Here is a 22,527-nt window from a genome sequence, read left to right on the forward strand (position 1 = left end):
GAGAAGAAAGCCTAATCAAGAAGAGAAGGACTCAAGAGGAAAACTGGCTATGGAGGGGAAAGAACTAGAAAGGGAAAGTATGAGAGGAAAGGGGAGCAGGAAAAAGAAAATGGGAATGGGAGAAAAAGAGAGTAGAGCACAGGACAGGAAAAATGATCAGGAGTAGGAAGTAGAAAGGCAACTGGTGAGAAGATAAGGTGGTAGAGTCATAGAAAAACTAAGGGAAGAAGGCAGTCCAAAATAATCAAGGTAGATTAGTATCAGCCTGACATATGTTTCTTGGTCCCAGATGATCATGATTAAGACATTACACAGTCTCAAGGTCTGTCATTAGCTCGACATTCTAAGGAGGAAGTTCCAGAGAAGATAGCAACGTTTAAAGCAGCTTTATGCCCAAGTATCAAAGAACTGACCAATTTGGAGAAAAACTATTAATATACCTTGACCTGCTTCTTCCCAGCTCTGTCTCGCTACGACCAATATACCTACTGCTACTGCTAAGTTGCTTCAGTTTGTCCGACTCTGTGCGACCCCATAGAAGGCAGCCCACCAGGCTCCTGAGTCCCTGGGATTCTCCAGGCAAGAACACTGGAGTGGGTTGCCATTTCCGTCTCCAATGCATGAAAGTGAAAAGTGAAAGTGAAGTCGCTCAGTTGTGTCCGACTCTTAGCGACCCCATGGACTGCAGCCCACCACGCTCCTCGGTCCATGGGATTTTCCAGGCAGGAGTACTGGAGTGGGGTGCCATTGCCTTCTCCGAATACACCTACACTCAATAATTAAAAAACCACCATTCTTAACCTCTGCCTTGTCCATGAAGTCACAGAGTCCTGAGCAGCCCAGTAAGATGCCATTCAAAAGACTGGCTGGAAGACAAGGTACCAAGATCTGTTTCCCAAGTTTGCCTATCTCCTACAGTGTTGAGGGGCACATTTCTGCAGTCTACTCTAGGGCTTTTACCAAGTTGCCTGTCCAAAAGGCAGTTTGGCAGTCTGAAAATGACAGTCACAAACAAAATGTCAAGCCCTTTGCTGCACAGATAAGGAAACTGAGGCCCACAAAGGCTGCCTAAATAGGACTAATTCCCCCTCACCCCAAGTCTCTCATCTCAGTTCACTCCACCTCTTAACAAGTCATTTATAATACCGTGCCCCTTCTCAGGACCGGAGAGAAAAGCCCCCTCGGTCTGGCAGGACAGCAGCTAATCCAAAGCAGAGGGAAGCATCACCCCAGCCGCCAAGCAGAAGGGTGCTTGCAAAGAAGCAAGGATCCTCAGGCAGAGCAAGTTCCCCAAAACCAGCTTCCCCTTCAGAGCCTTCCCTAGCCAGGGCTCTGGTTCCAGCCCTGGCCTAGCCCTGGGTGGGCTCATCTGAGCATTCCACCATAAACCCCTTCTCTTACTTAGGGTCTCTTAAGGGAAGAGACCCTAAGGGAAGAGACCCTAAGTCTACCGGACCCGCGTCACCAGTCCCCGGAAACCAGCAGAGCCGTCCCCCCTCCCCAGCACCGCCCAGCTGAGCATGCCCCAGGGTGGGCCAGCATTACCTGGTCGGGGGAGCCGGCCCCGGCATCTCTGCCTGCGGTTTCTGTCGCAGAGCCGCACCTCTCCCACGCCTGGTCGGCTGCACGACACCCAGGCTCCACCCGGGCAGCTATACTTGGCTGGGGCCGGGCTCGCAGCAGCTCAGCCGCCCGAGCTGTGGCTCTGGGGTGCAGCACGCTCCCGCCCTCACAGGGCGCAGCAAAGGCTCAGCTCTGGGGTTGGCGAAGCAGAAGGGGCGGGGAAACAAGGGAGGGAAGGAGGCGGGAGAAAACCCGCTTCTCCTTTCAGTAAAGAAGCTCTGAGGGAAAGCAGAGAGACCTTCCCACCCCCTCAGCTATTCTCCCCCACCTAGTCTTCAGCAGGGGGTACTTCTCAGTGAATCCAGGCTTTCCGGGGACTGTCTGAGCTTCCTGAGTGGGCCCCAGAGTCAAGAAAGAGAACCAGAGCTCTTCTGTGCCTTTGCTTCTCCAGCTGGGTCTGGACCCAGGACAAGTCAAATCAAACCTACCATTCATTCTATATTAGGCTTCAAGCAAAGAAACTGACCCACCCACACCCCAAACAAAGGTGTCAGGTTCTAATTCGAATGCCCCAGGGAAAACATTGGGCGGATGCTTATAGCTGCTTCTAAGCAAAGAAATCTCTGTAGCAGCTACCATTTATTAAGTGCTATTCTGTACCAGGTACTTCACAAAATGTTATGTCTATCTCACCAACCTTAGGAAGTAGTTGTTTGTTGTTATTTAGTCGCTAAGTCGGGTCCAACTCTTTTGCATCGCTTTGGACTATAGCCCTCCAGGCTCCTCTGTCCGTGGGATTTCCCAGGCAAGAAAACTGCAGTGGGTTGCCATTTCCTTCTCTAGAAGAATCTTCCCAACCCAGGGATCGAACCCACATCTCCTGTACTGGCAGGCAGATTCTTTCCCACTGAGCCATCAGGGAAGCCCCACCAATTCACATGTGTCAAAACTGAGTTCTGGGCTTCCCTAGTGGCTCAGTGGTGAAGTCTGCCTACCGGTGCAAGAGACATGGGTTCACTCTCCAGTCTGGGAGGATCTCACATGCCATAGAGCAACTAAGCCAGGGTGCCACAACCACTGAGCTTGTGTTCTAGAGCCTATAACCTGCAACTACTGAGCCCACGCGCAGCAACTACTAAAGCCCATGAGCCCTTGGGCTGGGCTTCACGACAAGAGAAGCCATCACTGCAACTAGAGAGTAGCCCCTGCTCACCAAAACCAAGACACCAGTCAAAACAAAAAAAAACTGAGTTCCATGAAAACATGGTTTTGTACAATAAGTATTTCTTAAACACAGACTGTGAATCAGGCATTGTAAAGGGCCCTGAGCAGAACACATTACAGAATATTTACCAACACTGGCCCAGACCCTCTAAATCCTAGTGTTGACCCCCCAAAATTGAAACAATAAATTAAAAAAAAAAAAACTTTCACACATTTCCAAGTGCTTCATAAGGGTAATTTACCTTGTCAATACCTCTATAAACTGCCCTTGAGAGACATCAGGAGTCAAGAGAATGTAGGACCTCTTGGGGGTCATAACTTGGAGTTTGGGTTTTGTTCTAGGTTTTAGCAATGGGAAAGATTTGGAAAGTTTTAAGCATAATGACAAGGTCTAATCTATATTTTTTTTAAATCACCGACTGCTGAATGGAAAACAGAGCAGACAGTTATGAAAATGAGAAGTCAGTAAATTCTTTCAGAACTTTAGCCAAGAGAAGAAGGTAATGATTTAGACTAATACATTGGAGAGAAGAAGGTAATAATTTAGACTAATATATTGGAGAAGAGATAAGGAGAAATAAACATATTCTAGAGATAGATGGCTTGGAAGCAGCAGCAAAAATTGGTAAAAGACAGGATGTGATCAGTGAGAGACGGCAGTGACTTCCCCAAGACCACACACCTGGTAAAGGACTGACTCATTCCAACTTTGGTTTGACTCCCAAGCCTATGCTTTATTTCTCTCTGCCATGTCAATTGTCTTTGTAGCAACAAAGAGATGTCTGCCATATCCCTCTTCCTACAGCCTGGCAAAGAGCAGGTAGCCAGTATTACGTCTGATCAGAAATTTAAGTGTACTATAGGGAAACTTTATGGAATTTACCCATTTTCCCTGAGAGATGTCCACACGTCCATTCAATATACCAACATAATCTGCTTACAGGAGGATGCAGGGAAAGAACTCCAGGAGCACAGAAAAGAGCTCTTCTGTTAAGTATCTTTCACCCTTCCCAGACCCTCAGTACCTGTGCTATTACAACTACCAAATCTCAATTTTAGTGGAGGAGATGGAATTTCTTGAAAATCTCTTCCAGCATGGAGATAATTAATCAATAATACAGACTAGAGGGGTCTGCTGCACTATGAGAACTCAGATTCAAAGTAGTTTTAGAATATTCTTTTAACCCCCATACCCATGTCCCTCAACTTATGAATGAGAGGAGAACCAAAAAGAGTTCTCAGTCCCGAACATAGTTCATAACATCTGACCTTACCTAATTTCCCAACCATCTGCTCTTATATATGGGCTTATATATGACATGTGAAGGAACAGAAAGCTCAGGAGCAATGAGCACTATGAGACAATGCTTCCTAATATTCAGCCAGGTGCCTCTCTGTAAACTTCTAATTCTACCTCCAAGAGCACTCAGAAAGCATCCTTCAGTGCCAAGTCATATCAAAGGCTTTCAGATATGTGTATATGATGATGTATCATGGCCATGCACTTTTTCTCTTCTCCAAAATAAACACATTCAGTTCTTTTAATTATCTGTTTATTCAACAACTATTTAAGCAAAGTGTACAAACCACCAGAGACACACATATCATCGAAGAGGACCACACCTTCAAGGAGTTTATGGTTTTGGTATGCTGGTTTTTAACTCTCCCTATGTATCAAAATTATCTGGGAAGATTTAAATATATATACTTAAGTCCTAGCAGAGAATTTTACTAAATTGGTCTGGGATATAGCCTAGGCGACATATCTTATGAATATAACTCTAGCTATATATAGGTATCTATCAGAGGACTAATACTACCTGACTTCAAGACTTATTATAAAGCTACAGAGATAAAGGCAGCGTGTTATTGGTGAAAGAATAGACAAATATATCAATGGAACAGAATAGAGACCCTAAATAGACATACACAAATACAGCCAACTGACACTCGACAAATGAGCAAAGGAAATTCAATGGAGAAAGAATAGTCTTTTCAATAAATGGTGTGAGAACAACTTGACCTCCACCTGCAGAAAAATTTAGAAACAGACTTTACACTTTTCACAGAAATTAACTCAAAATGTATCACAGACCTAAATGTAAAATGCAAAACTATAAAAAAAGAAAAAGTCTAGAAGATAACAGAGAGAAAATCTAGATGACTTCAGATTGGGTGATGGCTTTTTATACAACAAAATCACAATCCATAAAAGAAAAAGCTGAAAACTTGGGCTTATTTAAAAATTAAAACTTTTGCTCTGCAAAAGACCCTTTAAGAGAATGAAAAGACAAGTCATAGACTTGGGAAAACATTGCAAAATACACATATGATAAAGGATTTATATTCCAAATATACAAAGAACCCTTAAAATTCAACAATAAGAAAACACACAACCCAATCAAAAACTGGACAAAAAATCTAAACAGACACCTCATCAAAGAAGATATAGAGATGGCAAATAAACACATGAAAAGATAATCCCCCATGTGTCATTAAGTGAAAGTGAAGTCACTCAGTCATGTCCGACTCTTTGCGACCCCATGGACTGTAGCCTACCAGGCTCCTCTGTCCTGGGATTTTCCAGGCAATAGTCCCAGAATGGATTGCCATTTCCTTCTCCAGGGGATCTTCCCAACCCAGGGATCAAACCCAGGTCTCCCGCATTGTAGACAGACGCTTTACCGTCTGAGCCACCAGGGAAGTCATTTGTCATTAGGGACTTGCAAATTAAAGCACAACAAAATACCACTAGATACCTATTAAAATGGCTAAAACCCAAAACAGTGACACCACCAAATATTGCTGAGGATGTGGAGCGACAAGAATTCTCATTCACTGCTAAGGGAATATCGGAGAAGGCAATGGCACCCCACTCCAGTACTCTTGCCTGGAAAATCCCATGGACAGAGGAGCCTGGTAGGCTGCAGTCCATGGGGTCACTAAGAGTCGGACATGACTGAGAGACTTCACTTTCACTTTTCACTTTCATGCATTGAGAAGGAAATGGCAACCCACTCCAGTATTCTTGCCTGGAGAATCCCAGGGACGGGGGAGCCTGGTAGGCTGCCGTCTATGGGGTCGCACAGAGTCGGACACGACTTAAGCGACTTAGCAGCAGCAGCAGCTAAGGGAATATAAAATAGTACAGCCACTTTGAGAGAGGGTTTGGCAGTTATAAAGCTAAATATAGGCTTACCAAACAATCTAACAATTGCACTCCTAGATATTTATCTAAATGAGTTGAAAAATCTATCCACAAATATTTATTGCAGCCTTATTCATAACTGCCAAAATTCAGAAGTAACCAAGATATGCTTCAAATAGATGAATGGATAGACAAACATCCATAGAATGTGTATTAAATTCAGCAATAAACAGAAATGAACTATTAAAACATTAAAAGATCTTTACCAGTTCAGCCACCAGGAAAGCCCATTAAAAGACTTAAAAAACCCCAAATACATACTGCTAAATGAAAAACATTAGTCTGAAAAGGCTGACTCCAATTACAGAATATTCAGGAAAAGGAAAAACTAGAGATGCAGCAAAAAGATCAGTGGTTGCCAGGCACTAAGAAAGTGGTGGCAAGATGTGTAAGTGAAACACATATTTTTTATATAGGAAAACTATCCTGTGTGATACTATAATAGTAGATACCTGATACTATGACTTTCTCAAAATCCATAAAACTGTACAACACAAAGAGTGAACCCTAATATAAACTATAGGCTTTGGTTAATAATAATGTGCCAATACTAATTCATCAATTGTACCTACTAATGCAAGATGTTAAGCACTTTCAGAGGAATGCTGGGAGCAGTGGGACAGATGTGGAGTATGGTCTTTGCACTTTTTGGTCAATTTTTCTACAAGCCGAAAACAGCTCTAAAAATAAAATCTATTAAAATAAAAAATAAAGGGAAAGTATCAAACAAAAAAAGACATATAAGATAAACTTAATTTTCTTTTTATTAGATTCATTAGGCATAAAAGTACTCTGTCAAATTGTTGTACAAGTTCCTGCTGTTTCTGCTGCTGCTGCTAAGTCGCTTCAGTCGTGTCTGACTCTGTATGACCCCACAGATGGCAGCCCACCAGGCTCCCCTGTCCCTGGGATTCTCCAGGCAAGAATACTGGAGTGGGTTGCCATTTCCTACACACTCTCAATTTCTATGCTTACCTCATTCCAGACTGTGAAGAGTTACAAACTCTACTTTGAGTAGTGATGCTTTAGGGCACTTTCCATTAAACACAGTTCTGTCTGCAATGAACCTCTTACTGCCTGGTTCCCCATGGGGAATATGACAGTCTAAGTGCAGTCCATCCTCTATAGAATGTAGCTGGACTCACCTCCATTAACTATACTTAGTACTTCCAATAATTCAGTCTGAAGCTCCACTAGCTTTAAAGTCACAGTAGTACCTTTGGCTGACATTGGGCTTAAGCAGCCAAAACCACGATTTTCTTATTAAGCATAGCATCATGCTAGGTCTCCTCTAGGGTCCCCATATGTCGCCATTTCTTTGAAACTTAAAATGTAGAACTTCACTGTCATCTTCCTTAAATTTCATCTTTTTGGCTTCAATCCACCTTATCAAGGTCCCTTGCTCTCTCATTCACTCTCTTCTCTCTCTCGTGCCATCTAGCACAGTAGCTTTTCTTTCCATTCTTTATCACCTGCAAATGTAATAAGTACTCTATCTCTTCAAACATTTATCAAACACATACCATGTGGTCTTGCCTGTACTTGGCCATCAGGATTAAACATGACCTAGAAATGGCCTATGATTCCAAGAATCATAACTAAGAAGGGAGGCTAGCATACAGAAAAATGTAAAAGGTGTTGCACTAGAAAACTGAATAAACAAAATAAACAGGATATGGTGGAAGAAACTACAAAACATGAATGATACAGTATAAGGGAGGACCACTGATGTCTTCAGCAAGAAAGAGCAGATTCAGGCACCTTCTGTTTTTAGACCTCAGTTCTCAAAAACCAGATGCTGGTTTGGTGACAGAAGGCAGACCAGCCAACTCACATGCTGTCTCTTTCAGAGGTGAGCTACAGGAAGCTTGGCTAAGCTTGGTTCCTCTGATGAAATGAAAGACATGTGAAATTGAGGTATATTACTGAGGGCTAATAGACTATTGGCTAAATATATGAAAAAGCAGAATCAGATGAAGTAGAAGGGACTTTAAAAGACTAAACTATACAGTTAAAGAAAGAAAGTAAATCTAAGATACATAATAACATGCCCAAGTTTACAGAAGTTGGCAGTTGACTCCTTTTAAGTCCAATTACTCCTTGCATTTATATAGTCTTTTGTTTTTACAAAGTAAAAAAATCACAAACTATTCTTTCAACCCAAGGACCTTGACCAGTGATGTTTTGTCTATGAAGTCACCTTAGCCTAATCAGGACCTTTCAGGTCATTTAGATGCAAGCACTGTTCGGTTCAGTTCAGTTACTCAGTCATGTCCAACTTTTTGTGACCCCATGGACTGTAGCATGCCAGGCTTACCTGTCCATCATCAACTCCCAGAGTTTATTCAAACACAAATCCGTTGACTTGGTGATGTCATCCAACCAACTCATCCTCTGTCGTCCCCTTCTCCTCCTGCATTCAATCTTCCCCAGCATCCAGGTCTTTCCCAATGAGTTAGTTCTTCCCGTCAGGTGGCCACAGTGTTGGAGTTTCAGCTTCAGCAACAGTCCTTCCAATGAATATTCAGGACTGATTTCCTTTAGGATTGACGGGCTGGATCTCCTTGCAGTCTAAGAGACTCTCAAGAGTCTTCTCCAACACCACAGTTTAAAAGCATCAATTCTTCAGCACTGAGCTTTTTTTATAGTCCAACTCTCACATCCATATGTGACTGCTGGAAAAACCATACCTTTGACTAGATGGACTTTTATTGGCAAACTAAGGTCTCTGCTTTTTAATATGCTGTCTAGGTTGGCCATAACTTTCCTTCCAAGGAACAAGCATCCTTTAATTTCACGGCTGCAGTCACCATCTGCCGTGATTTTGGAGCCCCAAAAAATAAAGCCTCTCACTGTTCCCATTGTTTCCCCATCTATATGCCATGAAGTGATGAGACTAAATACCATGATCTTCATTTTTTAAATGTTGAGTTTTAAGTCAACTTTTTCATTCTCCTCCTTCACTTTCCTCGAGGCTCTTTAGTTCTTCTTTGCTTTCTTCCATAAGGGTGGTGTCATCTGCATATCTGAGGCTATTGGTATTTCTCCTGGCAATCTTGATACCAGCTTGTGCTCATCCAGCCCGGCATTTCACATGATATACTCTGCATCTCAGTTAAATAAGCAGGGTGACAATATACAGCCTCAATGTACTCCTTTCCCAATTTGGAACCAGTCTGCTGTTCCATCTCCAGTTCTAACTATTGCTTCTTGACCTGTATACAAATTTCTCAGGAGGCGGGTTAGATGGTCTGGTATTCCCATCTCTTGAAAAATTTTCCACAGTCTGTTGCCATCTACACAGTCAAAGGCTTTGGCGTAGTCACTAAAGCAGAAGTAGATGTTTTTCTGAAACTCTTGCCTTTTCGATGATCCAATGGATGTTAGTAATTTGATCTCTGGTTCCTCTGGCTTTTCTAAATCCAGCTTGAACATCTGTAAGTTCACAGTTGATATACTGTTGAAGTCTGGCTTAAAGAATTTTGAGCATAACTTTGCTAGCGTGTGAAATGAGTGCAATTGTGCAGTAGTTTGAGCATTCTTTGGCATTGCCTTTCTTTGGGATTGCAATGAAAACTGACCTTTTCCAGTCCTGTGGCCACTGCTGAGTTTTCCCAATTAGCTGGTATATTGAGTGCAGCACTTTCACAGCATCGTCTTTTAGGATTGGAAATAGCTCAACTGGAATTCTATCACCTCCACTAGCTTTGTTCATAGGGATGCTTCCTAAGGCCCACTTGACTTCACATTCCAGGATGTCTGGCTCTAGGTGAGTGATCACACCATCATGGTTTATCTGGGTCATGAAGATCTTTTTTGTATAGTTCTTCTGTATATTCTTGCCACCTCTTCTTAATATCTTCTGCTTCTGGTAGATCCATACCATTTCTGTCCTTTATTGTACCCATCTTTGCATGAAATGTTCCCTTGGTATATCTAATTTTCTTGAAGAGATCTCTAGTCTTTCCCATTCTATTGTTTTCCTCTATTTCTTTGCATTAATCACTGAGGAAGGCTTTCTTATCTCTCCTTGTTATTCTTTGGAACTCTGCATTCAGATGGGTATATATTTCCTTTTCTCCGTTGCCTTTTGCTTCTATTCTTTTCTCAACTATTTGTAAGGCTTCCTTAGACAGCCATTTTCCCTTTTTGCATTTATTTTTCTTGGTGATGGTCTTGATCACTGCCTCCTGTACAATGTCATGAACCTCCATCCATAGTTCATCAGGCACTCTATCGATCAGATCTAGTCCCTTAAATCTATTTCTCACTTCCACTGTATAATCATAAGGGATTTGATTTAGATCATACCTGAATGACCTAGTGGTTTTCCCTACTTTCTTCAATTTAAGTCTGAATTTGGCAATAAGGAGTTCATGATCTGAGCCACAGTCAGCTCCCAGTCTTGTTTTTGCTGACTGTATAGAGCTTCTCCATCTTTGGCTGCAAAGAATATAATTAACCTGATTTCGGTGTTGACCATCTGGTGATGTCCATGTGTAAAGTCTTCTCTTGTTTTGTTGGAAGCAGGTGTTTGCTATGACTAATGCATTCTTGGCAAAACTCTGTTAGCCTTTGACCTGCTTTGTTTTGTACTCCACGGCCAAATTTGCCTGTTATTTCAGGTATCTCTTGACTTCTTACCTTTGCATTCCAGTCCCCTATAATGAAAAGGACATCTTTTTGGGGTGTTAGTTCTAGAAGGTCATGTAGGTCTTCATAGAACCGTTCAGCTTCTTCAGCATTACTGGTCGGGGCATAGACTTGGATTACTGTGACATTGAATGGTTTGCTTTGGAAACAAACAGAGGTCATTCTGTCGTTTATTAGATTGCATCAAAGTACTACATTTTGGACTCTTTTGTTGACTACGAGGGCTACTCCATGTATTCTAAGGGATTCTTGCCCACAGTAGTAGATATAATGGTCATCTGAGTTAAATTCACCCATTCCAGTCCATTTTAGTTCACCGATTCCTAAAATGTCAATGTTCACTCTTGCCATCTCCTGTTTGGCCGCTTCCAATTTGCCTTGATTCATGGGCCTAACATTCCAGGTTCCTATGCAATATTGCTCTTTACAGCATCACACTTTACTTCCATCACCAGTCATATCCACAACTGGGTGTTGTTTTTGCTTTAGCTCCGTCTCTTCATTCTTTCTGGAGTTATTTCTCCTGTCTTCTCCAGTAGCATATTGGGCACCTACCGACCTGGAGAGGTCATCTTTCAGTGTCCTATCTTGTTGCCTTTTCATACAGTTCATGGGGTTCTCAAGGCAAGAACACTTAGTGGTTTGCCATTCCCTTCTCCCATGGACCACATTTTGTCAGAACTCTCCACCATGACCTGTCCATCTTGGGTGGCCCTACAGGGCATGGCTCATAGTTTCATTGAGTTAGACAAGGCTATGATCCGTGTAATCAGTTTGGTTAGTTTTCTGTGATTGTGGTTTTCATTCTGTCTGCCCTCTGAGGGACAGAGGGATAAGAGGGATAAGACAGAGGGATAAGAGGCAAATGAAAGCTTCCTGATAGGAGAGACAGACTGAGGGGGAAACTGAGTCTTGTTCTGATGGGTGGGCCCATGCTCAGTAAAACTTTAATTTTCTATTGATGGGCAGGGCTGTGTTCCCTCCCAGTTATTTGACCTGAGGCCAAACTATGATGGAGGTAATGAAGATAATGGCAACCTCCTTCAAAAGGTCCCATGCATGCACTGCTGCACTCAATGTCACTAACCCTGCAACAGGCCACCGCTGACCCATGCCTTGTTGGAGACTCCTGGACACTCAGGGGCAAGTCTGGGTCAGTCTTTTGTGGGATCACTGCTCCTTTCTCCTAGGTCCTGGTGCACACAAGGTTTTGTTTGTGCCCTCCAAGAGTCTGTTTCCCCTGTCCTGTGTAAGTTCTGGCAGCTCTATGGTGCAGTTAATGGCGACCTCCTCCAAGACCTCCTCCAACCTCTGATATTACCAGTTAAACATAAGAGGATGTCAGTCAATGATAATGATTTTGGTTCTCTTAAAATAGTCATCTAATATACCATGCTTTCTTGTAATTAGATGGCAGAGCCAATTGTCTATTAAGGACTATGAAGTGAGGCAGAGTATAAAACAAATAAGCAAACAATAATAGCTTACCAAAATATTTCAAGAAAAGAAATAAGCAATGGAGGGATGGAAAGAGCAGGGAAAGGCAAAAATCTATTCAGTGGCAGTCAGTTCCAAAGCAACTAACTAAATCAAAATGTACCTGAAGTTCAAACAAGGCAAAAAAGTACATAGAAGGAAGACATCAATTACATCTGTAGAGCTCGAAGTTTTGTAAAGAAGAGAGTACTGGGCTGGGTTTTAGGAGTAGAATTTTCACAGATAAAGGTACTGAGAATAGGGGTGAGGATAGAGAGTCATCTTGAGGGAACCTCAAAAGCAAAGGCCCAAAGAATGAAAAAACACGAGCTCTATTTAGGAACAGTAAATAATCTAGACATTCAAGGAAACAGTAAATAATCTCATTATTCATTCACCATTTTCTGAATTTTTTCCATATGCTAGATTCAGTGCAGTCACAGAGGATGAAAACATGAGGAGACCTATTTCCTACCTTCAAAGACAGAGCATTTATAAAGACAACAGAAGACAAATGTGTCACTGACAGTTGGACTTAACAGATCCAAAAATTTGTTGTTTCTTCACTTGTCCCCCTTTCAATAAATGGTAATTCTACTCTTCCAGTTACTCAAGCCAAAAAATCTGATTCATCTTTGACTCCACTTTTCCTATCACCTTCACATCAAGGCCACCAGCAAATTCCAACAACTCTACCTTCAATATAGATCTATAATCCAATCACTTCTCATCACCTTTACTTCACTGTTACCACCTTGGTCCACACCATCAGCAACTTTTACCTAGAATAGTGTATAAGCGTGTATGTGTGTGCGCTCAGTTGCTCAGTCATGACAAACTACCAACAGGATATATACACTCTCACCTCTGGATCTTGGTACCTTTGGTTACCTGTCTAAAAATATTTCTCCCCAGATATCCATACGACTTGTTTTCTCAGCTCCTTCAGGTCTCTACTCAAATATTACTTCATCAGAGGTCTTCCCTGACTACTCTTTATAAAACAACAAAAACCTCTCTTCACTCCATCTCTGCACTCTTTATTCCCTCCTACCCTCCTTTATTTGTATGCACAGCACTTAACATCAACTGACATATTTATTTGCTTATTGGTTGACTTCCACCAATAGAATAAATACCCCACAAGCAAAAACTTTTTCTTTATCTTCAGACCTAATAACTATTCCTTGCACACAGTAGGAGGATGGTAAGTAATGGCTGAATGAGTAAATGAAACTGGAAAGACCAGTCAGGAAGAAACTAGAAAGAACAATGAAAGCCAGAAAAGAAATGTGGATGTAATCTTAAGATTGGCCTAAAGAAGTGATTGCCCAAAAGTGATTATCTTGTCATTTGTCATAAAAATCACCTTGTCTTCTCTACCAAGTAGAGTCTATTTTGTATCAATATAAGAACATTATAATAATTAGAGCTCTCCAAGAATGAAATGGATAACATTTAAGGTATTAATACCTCCAATCAACCTCTCAGCAGGGAGGATGCAGTAACAAAGTACTCTCCCATAATTTCCCCTCTGGCGTATCCTTTTGAACTCTGTTCAAATGTCAACACCTCTAGAAAGGTTTTCCAGAATCCCTCAGTTAGTCACTCTACTTATGGTCCTCAGAGCAATCTGCCCACTTATCCCAATTTACTAAAAGTGTTTGTTAATACATTATGACTGAATTGTGCTCCCTTCCCCACCTCCAAAATTGATAGGCTGAAGCCCTAACCCTGTGGTGAGCCCCCACCAAGCCACACCTCCACAGGAGACCCTCCAACACTAGCAGGTAGTTTTGCTTCAGTCTCCTGTGGGATCACTGCTCCTTTCCTCCGGGTCTTGGCATGCACAAGATTTGTTTGTGCCCTCCAAGACTGGAGTCTCTGCTTCCCCTAGTCCTATGGAAGTCCTGTAATCAAATCCTGCTGACCTTCTAGGTAGGATACCCTAGGGATTCCCAGGCCCTTTGTCAGATACCCAGGCTGAGAAGCTTGACATGGGGTTCAGAACATTCACAACAGTGGGAGAACTTCTTTGGTATTATTGTTCTCCAGTTTGTGGGTTACCCACCCAGTGGTATGAGATTTGATTTTATCATGATTGCGCCCCTCCTACCATCTCGCTGCAGCTTCTTCTTTGACTTTGGATGTGAGGTATCTTTTTTTGGTGGGTTCTAGTGTTCACCAGCTAGTTGTGATTCTGGTGCTCTCGCAGTAAGAGATAAGCACATGTCCTTCTACTCCGCCATTTTGAACCCAAAGTCTGGGATTTATGTGTATTTACTGAATGCTTTAAGTACCAGATAGTACCCTAAGCCTTTATGCCTTCGTTCATGCCATTATTTCTGACTGGAATGGCCTTAGCTCCCTTTGTTTCCTGGAAAACTCTTAATCTTCAGGTGTCCTCTAACTGGCCCTCTCTGATGCAGTCCTGACCAAAAGTTTCAGTAGGTCGTCCTCCCTTAGGGTATTAGAGCACTTCATGGAAACTCCTCTCATCTATTTACCACAGGCATTGTGTATCTCCAGCCAGAATATAAGTCTCATTGGTAAGGAAATGCTTCATTCACCCATTTCTATTCCCTCAGTACTTAAAGCCTCATACATAAAAGCTTCTCAACAATTATATCAACTAAATCCAAACAAAACTAAAAAATAAAAATATAATGTATCTTCTGGCACAGCCATCCAATTTTTCTTTGTCTTGCTCTGACTCCTCTTATATCCCAGGATATATTCTTGTTTCCAAGGCTGCCTTAAATATCTCTCCTAAATATTTAAAATGCTGCAGGAGCACAAGTGCTTCTTTAAAAAGATGATTATAAATAAGTTCTTTATAAACCCAAAGCAGTTTGAAGGTCCACCACATCATCATAGCAAAAGATAAAAGGTATGTTCCAACTGAAGGACTCCTAGACTCCAAACACTTTAAGACATGGATTTTTCTTAAATGAGCTCCCAATCCTTCTTGCCACTGAAAATTTTCTTCTTAATTAAGCTTAGACTCCAACCATAGTGTTCCACCAGGTCAGTCAAGGCTTTAGAAAAGAAGTACCCTCTGTAACAGCTGTCTTTCACATTTTTGGCACTGTGTGCTGTGCTTAGCTTCTCAGTAGTATCCGACTCTTTGCGACCCCATGGACTGTAGCCCGCCAGACTCTTCTGTCCATAGGGATTCTCCAGTCAAGAATACTGAAATGGGTGCCATGCCCTTCTTCAGGGTATCTTCCCAACACAGGGACTGAACCCAGGTCTCCCACATTGCAGGCGGATTCTTTACCATCTGAGCCACCAAGAAAGTCCTTTTGGCACTAGTGACCACTTTTGTGGAAGACAATTTTTCCACAGACAGGGGTGGGGAGAGGGGGGATATGGTTTCAGGATGATTCAAGTACAGTAGGGTCTGGGCTCCTATGAAAATCTAATGCCTGATCTGACAGAAGGGGAAGCTCAGGCAGTAATGTGAGCAGTTGGGAGCAACTATAAATACAGATGAAGTTTTGCTCATTCACATGCCACTCACATGGTTCCTAATAGCCCACAAACTGGCACCAATCTGTGGCCCAGGGGTTGGGGATTCCCTCCCTGTTCTATAAGATACGACAATTTCCAATATTTATGCAGTTCTTGACAATCAACAAAGCACAATCATACCTATCATCCAATTTAATTCTTGCACACAACCCTGAGAGATTTCTCCTCACAAGCAAAGCCCAGTCCCAAAGCCATCTCTCCTGCACTACTAACTGCACTCCTAACCGCCACCCCTCAATGCCACCAAACACACACACACACACACACACACACACTTATTATAGCTCTTCTCATTCATACAATGAACTATCTATAGTGAAGTGTAAGGAGTCTAAGGGAAGGAACCAGGCATACCACAGTGTATAGCACGGTAAATGTTTGATAATTGTCTGCTGAATAAACAAATCAAAGTGAGTTAGGCACAACAGTCAGCATTTTTGTCTCCATAAAGCAGAAATTGAGATGACTTCCCCAAATTCTCCTCGCTAAGACTATAATCAGGATGTTCTTGACTTTCAACTCTTACACCACACTGCCCTTTCTAAGGACTGGTCAGTGCACAAAAGAAGATGTCCTAAACTGAGACTTGGAAATCGTGGTCCCCAGACAATCTACTTAATTTCTCTGAGTATCAGTTTCCTCATTTTTTTCAAGTGGAAACAACCACACAGTCTTTTCTCTCAGAACACACTGTAAAGATTATATAAGATAATATGAGTAGAAGTGACTTGGGAAGTGTGAAATGATACACTTAGCTAGAGACAATTCTTAGGTTTATGACTGGGATCCCACTTGTCACTGACAAAGTCAAAATCAGTCTGCCCTAGAAGAAACATATTTATTGTAACAGCTCTAAAAAATTGACTTTACCATTCATTTTACAGATCAAAAAAATAAGGCACAGAGAGCTTAACACCTGACAAAGACTACAAACCTAGCATATGAGTAAATATCAGTCCATCACATCCTGAAGATCTTCCCATTCTGCTTCCCCAACACTATAGAGTAAAAGCTTTTATGTTTCTTTAATCTCAGTTACCTCTAGACAGATAGAACAGCGATAATCTTGAGAACATTTCACCATCTCTCAGGCCAAATCAAACTAAGTTAGCCTTGTAAGTAAGTACAGCTTGAAAGCAATTTCTGTGGCTCCACACCTCAGTAGGATGAGCTAAATAGTGAATATGTGTAGTATTAGAAAATGTTCTGACATCAATTTTGAAATTTTAGACGGAAAATCTCAAAAGTGAACTATCTTTTTTTTGGAAGGTAAAGCACATTTCATTTACTGACAGATTAAAAACTGTAACTCCAGGTAACGCAAAATACATCACTGAACCCAATTACAAAGAACTGCTGCTGATACACAATGTTTAAGCAATGCTACACTTATTTTTGGCAAAGTGCTGCACTGTTTAGTCTGTGTATAAAATTGATCATCTATGAACCAATTAGTTTAAATATTTATTTTTACCATTCATTGCTATGATTATGAAGCATGGAAAGAGCCTAGGCTTTGAAATGAGACAAAACTTAGAGCAGAAAAGAAAAGCCAAGTCATTGAGAAAGTCTAAAACTCTCCTTTGCTGATACTTCCTCCTAAATGCCTCTCTGGAGACAGACTGAATGGCAAACAGGCTGTCAGTAGACACACACTGTCATTATACTGTCCTTCATACAGTTTGGGTAGAGATTTTTTTGGTTGTGATGTAGCTGCTATTACTTGCAGTTTTAAATACCCATATACATATAGCCAGCAAATTCTTTTATTTGGAATGACAGCATAAAAAAATCATTTTAAAAAACATATTTGGAATTTACAAAAGAGGAAAACAGTGTAAATACATCATTTTTATCAGAAAGAGCCCTGGTATAGGGCAGGTATCTAACCCAGCTGTGCCACGGTCCAAACTCCTTCCTGTAGTCAGCCTTCTGGACCTCACAATGTCTATAAACAGATTTTAAATAAGAACAACAGATTCACTGCTGCCATATGACCCAGCAATCCCATTCCTGGAGATATAACCAGACAAAACTATAATTTAAAAAGATACATGCACCCCTATATGTACAGCAGCACTATTTATAATAGCCAAACATGGAGACAATCTAAATGTCCCCTGACAGATGAGTGGATAAAGAAATCATGACGTGTGTGTGTGCACATGCGTGCACAATGGAATATTACTCAGTCATTAAAAAGAATGAAACCATGCCATTTTCAGCAACGTGGATGGACCTAGAGATTATCATGCTAAGTGAAGTCAGAAAGAGAAACACAATCACCACAGGATACCACTTATATGTGGAATCTAAAATACAAACATATGTACAAAACAAAAACAGACTCACAAGTATAGCGAACAGACTTGTGGATGCTGGGGGGATGCAGAGGGAAGCACTGGGAGTCTGGGATCAGCAGATGAAAGCTACTATATACAGCATGGCTAAACAACAAGATCCCACTGTACAGAACAGGGAGCTAGAGTCAACACCCTATGATAAACCGTATTGGAAAAGAATATGAAAAAGTGTATATATATATATATATATATATATATATATATATATATGAGTCACTTGCTTTCAAGCAGAAAATAAACACAACATTGTAAATCAACTATACTTCAATAAAATTAAAAAAAAAAAAAAAAGCTCACAACTCAGAATTCATCACCTCAACAAGTTCCATCAGGTGCTTTCAAGGACCAGGCAATGAACCAGAGATAACAGATAAAAGTTAATCATGAAAATAGAAAGAACGAGGGAAGCACTACATCAGAAGAACAAAAGGGATTAATTTTTACTATGAAGGTCAGAGAGGCTTCACCAGGTAATCCCTCCCCTTGGAAATCCCCTCCACACTGTAGTCAGACTCTGACACACCACACCAGATGTCTGAAATAGGACCCCAAGGGATTTTGTCAGATAGTGAAAAAAGGAGTTGGCTAGACCTGATAGAGGAGAAGGCAAAGGCAAAATGAAAGAGTAAATGTACTGAGGTTTGTCTAAGGAATGGCCAGGGACCATGACTGGAGTGCAAGGTACACAGAAGAATTAACAAGAAATGAGGCAGGAAAGGTGCATTTGGGTCAAATCTTAGGAAGTCTTTAATATCAGCCTAAGGAACTTGAAATTTATTCTACAAGCAAAGGGAACTATTATTAAGCAGAGCTGTGGCATTTGACATCTTTTATAAAGATCACTCTAGCAGAAGTATGTAAGGTAAGGGAAGATAGCAGCAGTAAGACTGTTAGGAATCTACTGTGTTATGACAGCCTAGTTAAGAAATGATGAGGGCAACCCAACATTGTGACCAGAGCCTCAGCAGAGTGAAAACGGCCTACAATGGGCAGTGGAGAAAGGAAAGGAAGACTAGTAAGGAGAATCGGAGCTCAAGGAGGAGAGAAAGGCATCCACATATGGCACAGGGTGGTAGACTGAGTGCAGCAAGAAGGGCATGCATACTGGGTGTGGGGATGGGTGCCTGACAGAGTATGTCAGAGCCCAGAGGAAAGAAGTGAAGGAGTCCAGTGCTGAAGCAGCCTGGATTAGCGTGTTGGAACCTACACAGAATGAGCAGGGCATCCACACAGTGTGAAGAGTCTGTCACAGGGAACTAGAATCTCATTTCCTCATTGTGTCCACAGACAGGGACTGGGAGCAGCATCAACCCAATAACAATAAGCATACCAGCAGCCAGACCCTGGCTTCTAAACACTGCTTAACAATAAAAGAAACTATGGCTCCTTGATGAAATGGATTACTACAGGGCTGGGGCACAGAAAGCATAAATGAGTCTAGAATATCTTGTTGGGTCAGAAACAAAGGGAGTGGTCAAAATAGGACATGTCAAAACTAGATAGAAGTAAACCTGAATGATGTTCCTACTGGCCAAATCAGGCAGAATTTGAGCATCAAAATAATGATACAGCAATAAATTGTTACGCATTGAATAAAGTAGGAAGTTATGAGTCCAAACAGATAAAAATAATTAAATACATTGTTTGGCAAAGAAAAATATACTCATATAGTTTCATAGTACCTTCCTATAAAATACTTATTAATTATAACTTCACAGTGGAGAAGCCTGGCAGACACCATCTTGACCAAGTTAGCAAACTGAACATCAACAGTAATGAGATAGCCATGAAATGCAGAGTTAGGTCTAGTTTCAATTCCATACTCTGCCACTTTGGGCTGATTATTTAATCCTTCTGAACTGGAATTTCCTCACCTACCAAATGAGATAAAGTTTTTGTGAAGTGTTGGAGAAATAATGTTTTTGTGAAGTGTTGGAGAGATAATGCTTAAAGTACATATCAAAAATGCCATGAATAGTAGGGGTTTAAAATGTGTCTATTATTTAGGCATATTTTGCTACATTTTTATAATGTTTTGCTATTATTTGCATTATCATTTACAACATTGAGAATCATTTGCATTATTGTTTATATTCACATTTTTTCATACATTATTTGCAACTCAACTTCTGCAAATAACTCACATTTATACACAATTCTATATGCATCTACGATAGCATTTATAACTAGCATATGATGTCTGTGAGATTACACAATAAGTGATATTCTCTTTTCAATTTGACAGATGAGAAACTGAAACCTAAATAAAATGCATTGACGTGCCCAATGTTTAACTTACACTTACAGCTGAGCCCTGAAACATACTCCCAGTGGCCTTTCCCTCTCATAAAACTTACATGTTACCTAGGAACATAGCCTTTCACAAGGGTTATCCCTTTTCACCAGTATTTGGAATAATATGAAAGGAAATAATCTCTCTGAGATGCAAGTGTGATTAAGGCCAACTAACAAGGAGTAAAGAATCTTTTTACCATTCAGAACTAGAATAGTCACCTAACTACCTAGCCACTTGAAACTTATCAGAAAAACAAACTCTTCAGACAGACTTAAGTGAAGGAAGCCCTATAAAAAGCAAGTTATTTCACACTATGTTAAAACTAGAAGGGATCTTAAATACTACCAAGTCCAACTTACCCATATACAGGTAGGTGATAAAGCTGAGACCTGAAGAATGAAAAGGATGTATCTCAAAAAAAGTTACAATATGCCAACCCTCAGGAATTCCCTGGTGATCCAGTAGTTAGGATTCTGTGCTTCCAATGCCAGGGACCCAGTTTCAATCCTTAGTTGGGGAGCTAAGATTCCGCAAGCCACGCAGTGAGGCCAAAAAGAAAAAAACCAGCCTTATAATCACTGGCCTGAAAATAAGGTCATTGTGGAGTTAATTTGGTAAGTATTTATCACATATCATGGAGAAGGAAATGGCAGCTCATTCCAGTACTCTTGCCTGGAAAATCCCATGAACAGAGGAGCCTGGTAGGCTACAGTCCATGGGGACGCAAAGAGTCAGACACGATTGAGTGACTTCACTTTCACTTTCAAGCTACTTTATTTTATATTCTTTTGGGATCTTCCCTGGTGGCTCAGATGGTAAAGCATCTGCCTACAATGTGGGATCCCTGGGATGGGAAGACCCCCTGGAGAAGGAAATGGCAAACCACTCCAGAACTCTTGCCTGGAAAACCCCACAGACAGAGGAGCCTGGTAGGCTACAGTCCATGAGGTCGCAAACACTAGAACACGACTAAGCACCTTCACTTTCACTTTATCACATATCAACACAAGGTACTGTCTTTATCTCACTCTTGCATTCTCAACTTTAAGCCTGTGTGTTTTTCTGTCTCCTCAAATATAGTGGATGGCCCCAACATCTTAGTAATCCATGTACTTCTATAGGCTTAGTAAGTAGTTGGTGCCCAATAAGTCCTTGTCATAAAACACAGTATGATTCTAGGTAGCAAGGTTTGTTTAATGTCCAAACTTCAATCAATACACCATATTAATACAATAAATGACAAAACCATTAAGATCATCTTATTGATAAAGAAAAAGCATCTGACAAAACTCAACACCCTTTCATGATAAAAACACTCAAGAAACCAAAAATAGATGGAAATTTCCTTATATCTGATAAAAGGTATTCATGAAAAACCCACAGCTAATATCATATGTAATTGGTAAAAAACTGAATGCTTTCTCCCTAAGATCAGGAACAAAACAAGGACATCTGCTCTTGCCATTTTTATTCAACATTTTATTGAGTGCAGCACTTAACAGCATCATCCTTTAGGATTTGAAATAGCTCAACTGGGATTCCATCACCTCCATTTGCTTTGTTCGTAAAAATTTGCCTTTAAAATTCAGACTTAAATTGAAGAAACTAGGGAAAACCACTGGACCATTCAGGAATGACCTAAATCAAATCCCTTACGATTATATAGTGGAAGTGACAAATAGATTCAAGGGATTAGATCTGATAGACAGAGTGCCTGAAGAACTATGGGCGGAGGTTCGTGATATTGTACAGGAGTAGTGATCAAGATCAAGATCACTCCCAAGAAAAAGAAATACAAAAGGGAAAAATGATTGTCTGAGGAGGCCTTACAAATAGCTGAGAAACGAAGAGAAGCAAAAGGCAAAGGAGAAAAGGAAAGATATATCCATTTGAATGCAGAGTTCCAAAGAATAGCAAGGAGAGATAAGAAAGCCTTCCTCAATAATCACTGCAAAGAAATAGAGGAAAACAATAGGCTGAGAAAGACTAGAGACCTCTTCAAGAAAATTAAAGATACCAACGGAACATTTCATGCAAAGATGGGCACAAAAAAGGACAGAAATGGTACAAACCTAACAACAGCAGAATTAAGAGGTGGCAAGAATACAAAGAACTATACAAAAAAGATCTTCATGACCCAGATAACCATGATAGTGTGATCACTCACCTAGAGCCAGACATTCTGGAAGGTTAAGTCAAGTGGGACTTAG

General features: G+C 41.0%; 1 protein-coding gene across 9 annotated transcripts in view; it reads right to left on the minus strand.

The window, feature by feature from the left end:
• PAK1 (p21 (RAC1) activated kinase 1) overlaps window positions 1-22,527 on the minus strand; it is a 159,127-nt gene that overhangs the window by 92,907 nt on the left and 43,693 nt on the right. For 2 of the 9 annotated variants that reach the window (XM_086385749.1, XM_086385745.1), the window contains exon 1: window positions 1,546-1,733. The exons of 6 other annotated variants lie outside the window; for them this stretch is intronic. The gene's annotated coding sequence lies outside the window, so the exon portion shown is untranslated. Of the gene's footprint in view, window positions 1-1,545; window positions 1,734-20,676; window positions 20,708-22,527 lie in introns of those variants that run through there. One more of the 9 variants, XM_086385754.1, reaches the window with a different exon arrangement.

This window comes from Bos grunniens, chromosome 29 (assembly GCF_055505025.1).
Source record: "Bos grunniens cultivar Pamir isolate PY7600 chromosome 29, Bosgru_T2T1.0, whole genome shotgun sequence".
Lineage (NCBI taxonomy): Eukaryota > Metazoa > Chordata > Mammalia > Artiodactyla > Bovidae > Bos > Bos grunniens.